A 9,998-nucleotide genomic window follows, 5' to 3' on the forward strand; every position below is an offset into this window, starting at 1 on the left:
GTTCTCTGCATAAATGTGATGCACCCAGTCGTGGGAGTCACCATGTGAGTTCTCTTTGTATGGCCCTAGCGGGGGTCACTGGTTATTCCCACTAGGCCGCAAGTCTCTTCCGGATAAAGTCTATCAGCTCCCATTTAGCCTCCTACGCACCAAACGGCCCCCTCCCAACCTGAGATCCTAATCTCAACTGTCCCCAGTATCGTCGGTGGAAATTGGAAGTCACTTAGTAATGTCACTTGCGGGATTCCTCCTCTACTGCTGGCGCGTCTCTCCTGTCACAGTCCTCTCTCAGCTCTTCTCGGCATGACCGTCGACAGTAGTCTCTCACGCTTGGGGTGCGGGAATCCAGACCTCAGCTCTTGACAGACGGCGTCGGGTCCCAGTAACTTACTTTGTGTGGGGCGCAGGTCCTGACTCTGGGCCACACGTGCAGAGCTTAGGGCGCTTCTGTGAGGAGTCCAGAACTTCTCAGGTGGCGTCTGACTCTGATGCAGAGCAGGGCTCTGGCTGGGGCCTGCTGCGCTGAGATCTTCGGTCCCTCTGGAACACGTCTGCTCCACTCTGCAACCTGGCACCAAATCTCCCTGCGTCTTGGCACGCTGGGCTTATATATCCAGGAAATCCTTCCTGGAAGTCACCTGATCAGGAGCAGCATCTGAATTTCTTCCCCCTCGAACTCTTCTGGCATAACTTGGTTCCACTTTATTTCTTCTGGCCAGCAGATGGCAACCTTTCCACACCTCTGACACATCCTGCAAGAATCCTCCTTTATTGCACTCTACTAAATCCCTCCCTCATTTTTACTCGCCAGTTCTTGGGTGAGTGGACTTCTTGCGGGGTTGACATCTCCAATCAGGCAGCACAAGTTCAGACAAGAGTTGAGCACACTCTTCTGTTTTCTGTTGAATCTGAGACCAGATAAACTCCTCTTGGGCAAACCGGTTAGGGGGGATTCCGGCACTAGCCCGCCCAGTCCGGTGGAGCTCCTCCTGCAGAGGCGATTCTGGAGTTCCTGAAGAATCAATCACTTGGGGATTGAAAATCGCCTCCCAATTCATTCTCTGACCCTCTTGAGGGTGGCACTGGCAACTCTGGCAGACTCAACGGTACTGTAGCCCATCCTTCTTCATCCCCCAAGGCCCCTGTTTGTGGTGCCTCAGCCACCTCAGTCCCGTGACAGTCCTCCACTTCGGAAGAGCAGGGCCGCAGCATGTTATGGTGCAACACCCTAGATACCGCGGTGTCATCTCCTTCAGGTCGGATCTCGTAGACCGGGTTATCCGGGTGGACCTTCTTCACCACTCGATAAGGTATCACCTCCCAACGGTGATCCAGTTTACTTCCGAGCTGCTGGTTCGCACTAGCACACGGTCTCCTGACTGGAGTGGTCCACCTGAGGTTGGGGGCCGACTTGAATGTTCCACTTACTGGAACTTCTGTCCAACCAACCTTCTCACAGTGTGAAGTCAGCGTCGGAGCTCCCGAATCCAGATACTTGGGCTGCTGTCCAGGCAGGGGTCTTCTGATTCTAGCTCCAGTTCGGTGATTTCTTGTCCATTCCTCCCAAACAGCAACAAGTAAGGTAAGCCAGTAGTCGCATGAACTCGATTATTATACACCCACACCAGCTTAGAAATAAATTCAGGCCATTTCATCTTTTTGTCTTCTTCCAGAGTTCTCAACATCTGCAAGAGGGTTCGGTTGAAGCATTCGCAGGCCCCATTCCCCTGGGGGTGATCTGGCGTTGTTCAGGATTTATCGATTCCATAGATATGATACAGCTCATCCATCACTCGCCCCTGGAAGCATGCCCCCTGGTCAGAATGTATTTGCTATATTCAAATGAAATCTTGGCAGATGGCCTTAGCCATAGATTCTGCGGTCTGGTCCAGAGTAGGAGTTACCACTACAAACTTGGTGAAGTGGTCAGTCATCACCAAGCAGTACCCGTAGCCATTGTTTGAAGTTCCGATCATCAGTTAGTCAATCATCAGAACCTCCAAGGGCGCAGAAGTTTGGATGGTCTGAACAGGGGCCCTCTGCTCCGGGGGCTTACTTAGCTCACACTGGCGACACTTTCGGCAAACTCCCTCAACTTCCTGCCGCAGTTGAGGCCAGTATACCAGTCGTTGTAACCACCGGGAGCTCTTCTCCACACCAAAGTGAGCGCACCTCTCATGCTCTTTTTGGCCAGCTGTACCACTAGTGCTTCTGGAACCAGTACTTGCCAGGTAACGTCAAACTCTCGAGGTAGTTGGATCCTTTGGCATAGCAAACCATCCCTCAGGAAGTGCCATTCCCACTGACCCAAGATTTGCAGGGTAGTTGGGAGTGAAGCAGCCCTTGCCTCCTGATTGGGCTTTTCCCTCAGGGCGACCCATTCTCTCAGTTTCACCAGTTCTGGGTCAGACTGCTGTAGATGTATCCACTCGTCTCTTGATCGTTCTAGAATTTGAGTGGGTCTAGGTTCTTCTCCGGACTCCTGGGCGTCTACTACAGCAGCTGCAAAGCAACTGAAATCCGGGATCTCATCGCCTTCAAGCTCTTCGTCTATGTCCCTCTTTGGCCCACTTGGGTGACTCGGGACAAGGCGTCTGCATGCGTGTTCAGGGCCTTAGAACGATAGGAGATCTTGTACTGGTACTTAGACATCCTCGCGACCCATCGTTGTTCCAACGAGCTCAGCTTCGCATTCTCCAGATGGACCAATGGGTTGTTGTCTGTCCGCACTTGTACTTCTGATCCCGACAAGTACTCCGCAAATTTCTCGGTCATGGCCCACTCCAATGCCAGTAACTCCAGTTTGAACGAACTGTAGTTGTCTGGGTTCTTCTCTGTATCCCGCAGTTACCGACTGGCATACACGATCACCCGCTCTCTTCCTTCCTGTACTTGTGACAACACTGCTCCCAGACCATGCAAACTTCCGTCAGTGTACAACACGAAGGGCTGTGAAAAATCGGCATAGGCCAAAATTGGAGCATGTTAGTGTGTGTCACCCCAGGCCTGGATGCCACAAATATTAAAGGCTGTGTCTGAGAGCAGGAGGGAGGATCCCTGGTCAGGGACAATTAGCATACAGCACCTCCTGTCCCAGGCGAGTAGGGGGAGCTGGCTGCCCCTATAAAAGCTGGAACTGGGGGCAGGGTTAGAGAGAACTGGACGACCTAGCTCAGGACTGAGACTAGTCCCAGAGAAGGAGGGACAGTTCAGCTGTAGCCAAGGAGTCCGTGAGGCAGAGGAGAAGCTGCGAGCCAGGGACAGAGACGACGAGAGCCGGTCCTGGCTGAGAGATCTACACTACCGGACATTGGGGTCCGAGGCTGTCAGGGTTGCAAGCCCAGCAGCAGAGAACCAACCCGCGAGGGATTTCAGGTCCCTTGGCCTAAGAAGCCTGGAGGCTCCGCCACACAGAGGGACCGGTACAGCACCGAGAAGCAAAAGGTACCTAAGGCCCGAGTCGCAAGCCATACAGGCGAAGTACACGGCCAGCTCAGGGACGTGGGCTATTACACCACGAAAAGGGGGATAGTCAGCAAGGGCCGAGAGAGAACGGTAGGCCTTCACACTCACCCTGACCAGTGGGGCTCGCCCGAATGCTCTCAGACACCCAGGCCCATTCCTACCCGGTACTCCTGTTGGGTCATTAGTAATACCTACAATAAACACCCTGGACTGTTTGAAGCGGACTCTGAACTCTTATTATTGCGGCCTGCACTATCACCCCCAGCATTCACATACGCTGCCCTGAGGCTACACTCTTCCCGTGGGGAGTTATCCTATCCCTGTGCTGCACACCAACATCAGCCTCAGCGGTCTGCCTTGCTGCGGCGGTCATCCCTGACCGCAATCCACGGGTGGCGTAGTCGGACATTCATAACTCTACAAATAGACTGCCACAGCATTTGGTCTGACCACCCTGAGCCACGGGATCGGGTTGCCACTACTACCCCCATCATCGCACTGAAGCCCAGTTCCGGGTGCCCCACGGCCCAGGAGGCGAGTCAGCTTTGGCGTAGTCGGCAGGAATGTGACCAACCCGCCACAAACGGGTATTGCGTGCCTGAAAAAGACTTCATACTTACCTGAGTGAAGTTTCCCGCCGTTCGGAGCCGTTTCCCGCCATCTTCAGCCGTTTTCCCGCCATGGGACGCCATCTTCGGGACGCCGCGCTTGAAGAAGAGGGGCGTGGACGTCAAAAACGCGCCAGACCTGAAGCTCCACCCTACGCTGAGACGCTGCGCAAGGTCCTGGAAGGAGAGAGAGCGACGCTGACGTCATCACCCCGCGATGCAAGGTCCTCACCCAGAGCATCGCGAGCGGAGCCGCGGCCTACAGAAGAGGATCGTCGGAAGGCAGGCCACGGTTAACTAGGGGGGAGGAAGATGTCGGACGCGGAGGGACCCTCTACCACCAGCGTAGCCGTTGCAGCTGTGATGCCGTTTTCCATGCCCTATATCCCCGGAGTGGCCTGGCTGCCCCAGTATGCCGGCGAGTCACATACCTTGGGCGACTTTAAAGAAAGGCTGTATAGCCTGTTCAAGGTTTATCCCCTGACAGAAGAACAGAAAGTAAGCATACTAATAGGGCAGTTAACTGGTGCGGCCCAACGGGAGGTAAAGTCTTGGACAGCTGAGGAGAAAAGGACTGTAAAGGGGGTTCTGACCCGTCTGCGGGACACCTTTGACACCCGTCCCTCAGCAGAAATCAAAATGCGGTTCTATGGCTGTAAGCAGCGAGCCCAAGATAGTATCAGAGACTATGCCTTGAACCTGCAAGAAGCTCTGGGAGCAATCAAGCAAGCTGACCCTGGCAGCGTGCAGGACACTGATAAACTGTTGACTGACCAGTTCATAGAAGGTCTGCTGTCCAGCGCCCACAGAACCCAGCTGCGCCTCATGGCACTACAGAACCCCGATTTGACTTTTGCGCAGTTCAAAGATAGGGCCATCCGGGTGCTCCGAGAACCCGCACCAGGTGGCGCTGTAGCTTCCCGGCACCCTGCCATCACTTACCACCAGGGGGCAGCGTCCTACCCCGCATACCTTGTGGGGGCTGATGCACAGGCCCTAAATCCATCCCAGCCTGCAAACCTGCACCATCAGGTCCAAGAATTAACAAAGAGTGTGGCTGCATTGACCAGGACCGTACAGTCGTTGCAGATGGAACCGTCAAGACCAATCAAGCTGGCTTCCAGTCCGGAGGATGTCCCATGGCGTCGACAGAGGAGGATCCCGTCGTTCAGAGGGAGGCCCGCCGACCGTTACACCGAGGATGGACAGCCGATTTGCCGCCATTGCAGCCAGCCAGGACACATAGCCAGGTACTGTACTTTAAATGGGTCCGACCTGAGGCAGAGGGCCAACCCCCAGGCATAAGGTCATCAGGCCCATCTAATTGGCTCGATAAGTACGTGGGGGGACGCCCGGTCTTACCCGTAGTGCTGGACGGTATCCCCATGAGTGCACTGCTGGACACCGGGTCTCAAGTGACTCCTATCCCCTACGTACTTTTCAAGTGGTACTGGAGTGACGCTGACATAACCCGCTTTCCAGAAGATGACTTAAGCATCATCACCAGCAATGGCCAACCCGTGCCGCAGGTGGGGTTCAGAGAGATGACCATCAAGATTGGTAAGGTTGAACTGCCGGCACAGGGAGTGATCATTGTGGATATTGACCGTCGTGAAAGTCACTCTAAAATAACCTTGGGTACTAATGTGATTGAAAACTGTCTTTCAGAAGTAATTGTGATTTTGCAGCAGGTGGCGATGAATGCGAGTTCCAGCCAACAGAGGGTCCTCCAGAAAGAGGTAAGAGCCCTGATGAGACGGCAACAGGTAGAACTGTCTGGTGGTGAGATCGATAGCGTGAGGATGAGCGACCCGTTCCCCATTGCCATGCCTCCCAAAAGTGAAATCATGATCTGGTGTCGGACTGCAATCGGGTTAAGAGGGAGAGACTACCAAGCCATGGTAGAACCCGTGTACTCAGACAGCAGGCCCACCATTTTGACAGCCCGGGGGGTGGTTGATGTCCGCCATGGAAGGGTGCCCGTCCGGATCTTAAACATCGGGGAAAGGGAAGTACACTTGCCCCGGTACGCTACATTAGCCAAATTGTTTGCTGTCGAACACAATGCTGTCCGGGTCGTGGAACCCTTGCCTCCATCTCCACCAGTGGAGGATAATGGCTCCCAGAAACACAAGGAGGACTGGTGCCAGAAACTCCACGTGGGTGCTGACTCCACTCCCTCGCACCAAAAACAAGGAGTCTACCGGGTGGTTCAGGAGTACGAGACAATCTTTAGTAAGCACCCGCTAGACTTCGGCAGAGTGAAAGGGGTAGAACACCACATCCCCACGGGGAGCCACCCACCAATAAAAAGAGACAGACCTGTACCCCCTGCACATTATCAGAACGCAAAGGGCATGCTAAGAGAAATGAAAGAAGCTGGGGTCATTAGAGATAGCTGTAGCCCCTGGGCAGCCCCCTTAGTTTTGGTAAAAAAGAAAGACGGTACCATGAGAATGTGCGTGGACTATAGAAAGGTCAATCGTATCACCCATAAAGACGCGTACCCGTTACCTAGGATAGAGGAGTCTTTAGCCGCGCTAAAATCAGCTAATTTCTTCTCTAGTTTGGACCTTACTAGCGGGTACTGGCAGGTTCTTGTGGCAGAGGCTGACAAGGAGAAGACCGCCTTCACCACCCCGATGGGATTGAGCGAATTCAACTGTATGCCATTCGGGTTCTGCAACGCACCCGGGACCTTCCAGAGGCTGATGGAATGCTGTCTAGGGCACCGAAACTTCGAGACGGTCCTACTTTACCTGGACGACGTGATCGTCTATTCGAAGACCTACGAGGACCATCTAAAACACCTGGCAGAGGTGTTCGAGGCCCTGGCAGGCTATGGTATGAAAGTGAAACCCTCCAAGTGCCATCTGCTAAAGCCAAAGGTACAGTACCTAGGACACGTGGTGAGTGCAGAGGGAGTAGCCCCCGACCCCGACAAGGTTACCGTCATCAAGAGCTGGCCAAGCCCCTCTAACATCAAAGAAGTGAGGCAATTCCTCGGGTTGGTAGGCTACTACCGAAGGTTCATCCCCAGGTTCACAAAGATGGCAGCTCCAATGCAGAACCTCCTGATAGGTCAGTCTAAGGCCAGAAGCCAAAAGCCACCCTTCAAATGGGACAAGCCGGAAGAGGAGTCCTTCCGCCAGTTGAAGATGGCCCTCACGGGGGATGAGATCCTGGCCTACCCCGATTATGGCCAGCCTTTCATCCTCCACACAGATGCCAGCAATGTGGGGCTGGGAGCCGTACTGTCACAGAACCAGCAGGGCAGAGAAAGGGTGATTGCGTACGCCAGCCAGAAGCTGAGGCCCACTGAAAGAAACCCGGAGAATTACAGTTCCCTCAAGCTAGAATTTTTGGCAGTGGTGTGGGCCGTCACAGAACGGTTTAAGCATTACCTGGCCTCCGCAAAGTTGACTGTGTACACGGACAACAACCCGCTGACACACCTGGACAATGCAAGACTAGGTGCCCTAGAACAGCGGTGGATGGCCCGGCTATCAAATTATGACTTCACAATCAAGTACCGGGCAGGCAGAACCAACGCCAACGCAGATGCCCTATCAAGAATGCCCCACCTACCCGAAGGAGAGGAAGACTCAGAAGAGCTGGAGGAAGTAGAGCTCCCTGCGTTCCACCGGTATGGGGCCACTCAGTATTCTCACCGGGTAAGAGACAAAGACCTAACCACCGTCATGTTCAACCCCTTACCCCACCACGGCTGGGCTGAAACGCAAGATAGTGACCCTGCAGTTCGCCTGGTGAAAGACCTATTAACCCAGGCAGACGCTAGCCCTGGCCCGGACGCTCCAGAGGAAGCCAAGCAGTTATGGAAGGAGAAAAGCAGGCTGTTCCTCTACGAGGGTAAGCTGTGCAGAAGGCTTGTCAACCACCGGACGCACGAGCTGACCTGGCAGGTAGTGGTCCCAAGACGAGATGCAGCAATGGTCCTGGAGGCCTACCATGACAGAGCGGGACACTTCGGGTGGAAGAAACTGGAGTTCCTACTGAGAGAGCGGTTCTACTGGATCGGTATGAGAGGGGCCATAGAGAAGTGGAGCAGGGACTGCGGCCCATGTAACCTCAGAAGGAAGGATCGTACCAGCCAGAAGACTCCTTAGAGGCCGATTATCACCAGGCAGCCCCTCGAGCTGGTAGCACTGGACCATGTGAAGTTGGCTCCAAGCCGGTCCGGCTACATCTATGCCCTCACGATTGTGGACCATTACTCCCGGTTCTTGGTGGTGGTCCCGGTTAAAGACTTGACAGTCCAAACGGCGGCCAGAGCCTTCCAACAACACTTCTGCCGTCCACACGGGTATCCGGAACAGGTCTTGACAGATCAAGGTCCAGCGTTTGAGGCTGAAGTATTCCAGGAGTTCTGCAACCTCTACGGCTGTAGGAAGATTCGGACAACCCCTTACCACCCGCAAACCAACGGGCTGTGTGAGAAAATGAATAATATCGTCATTTATCTCCTCAAGACGCAGCCTGTGGCCGGAGAAGCTGCCAGACCTGATTGACTTGTACAACCATATCCCGGTGAATGCTACAAATTGCACCCCGGCTTACCTGATGCGCGCAAGACCAGGTAAGCTGCCGATAGACCTGGAGATGGGTGTCCTGACACCCGAGGACACCTCCCCAGACGCGGACTGGGATACGGAACGGCGGCTACAGTACAAGAAGGTACAGGAGAGTGTGGAGAGGAGTCTGGCTCAAGCGAGGGAAAAGCGGGAGAGGCTCTTCAACCAACACGCCCCTGCTGGTCCCCTGGAACCTGGAGAGCAGGTCCTGAAGCGGAAGAGAAGGCTTCACAAGCTGGACGACCAGTGGGAGAGAGACTCGTACACAGTACTGCAGTCCGACCACAACAACCCGAAGGTATGTGTGATTACCAAGGATGGAGGAGAAACCACTAGCACCGTCTCCAGAGACCACCTAAAACGGTGCCCCGAGCAACTACAGAGTGCAGGAGAAGATCAAGATGACTTTGAACCCGCAGAGGACAAGGAAGAAATGATCAGCACAGTTATAGGAGAGTTCCCCCGGTCCTGGACTCGAATAAACGATGCGATAGTGGTACCCATCCTACACTTCCTTCAGCCTACCCAGCAGGAGCCTACAGAAGAACAAGAAGAACAAGCAGCACCGGAGGCAGAAGAACCCATGCCAGCAGCCCAGGAGAGTCAACCCTCTGCTGACAGTGAGCCTGCCATGCCTGCGGTAAGCCAAAGAACCCGCAGACAGCTGCCTGCCCTGCCTATGAACCCAGCTAGTAGCTGTACCCTTAATACTAGTGGGGAAAGCCAGGTTAGACCACCACCAGACAGTGGGTTACGGAGGTCAACCCGGAGCACTAGGGGTCAAATACCAGCTCACTGGAAGATCTAAATGCACAGTGTATATATTTAATGTTTTTATGTTTGTACCCTGGTTATTAATACTGTTTTCCAGTTTCCCTAGATACAATGGACTGACAGGTTATGGACGGTGAATAACTGGAACTACCATGTAGATAGTTGCACCTGGTGCCCTCTTTCGAAGATGACCACGGAAGAAAAACCTGTCCGGCGTGGCTCCCTTGTGGCCCAAAGTAGGTAGCTCAGCCTTGTCGCCACGCCCAAGGCCAGGAACTTGGGGTTTATGGAGACAGGTCCCCACATCGTTCAAAACTTCACCTTGTTGGGTGATATGGACACCCGGTCATGGAAGCGCCGTGACCTTAAGGACAAAATGCACTTGTAAATATGTTATTGTTTATACCCTGTATTTGTGTTTCCTGTTAGTCCCAGAGTACTAAATTTTACTAGGGGGGAATGTGTCACCCCAGGCCTGGATGCCACAAATATTAAAGGCTGTGTCTGAGAGCAGGAGGGAGGTTCCCTGGTCAGGGACAATTAGCATACAGCACCTCCT

Source organism: Phyllobates terribilis, unplaced genomic scaffold (genome assembly GCF_046119375.1).
Source record: "Phyllobates terribilis strain yellow unplaced genomic scaffold, ASM4611937v1 Scaffold_5__5_contigs__length_657084704, whole genome shotgun sequence".
Classification (NCBI taxonomy): domain Eukaryota; kingdom Metazoa; phylum Chordata; class Amphibia; order Anura; family Dendrobatidae; genus Phyllobates; species Phyllobates terribilis.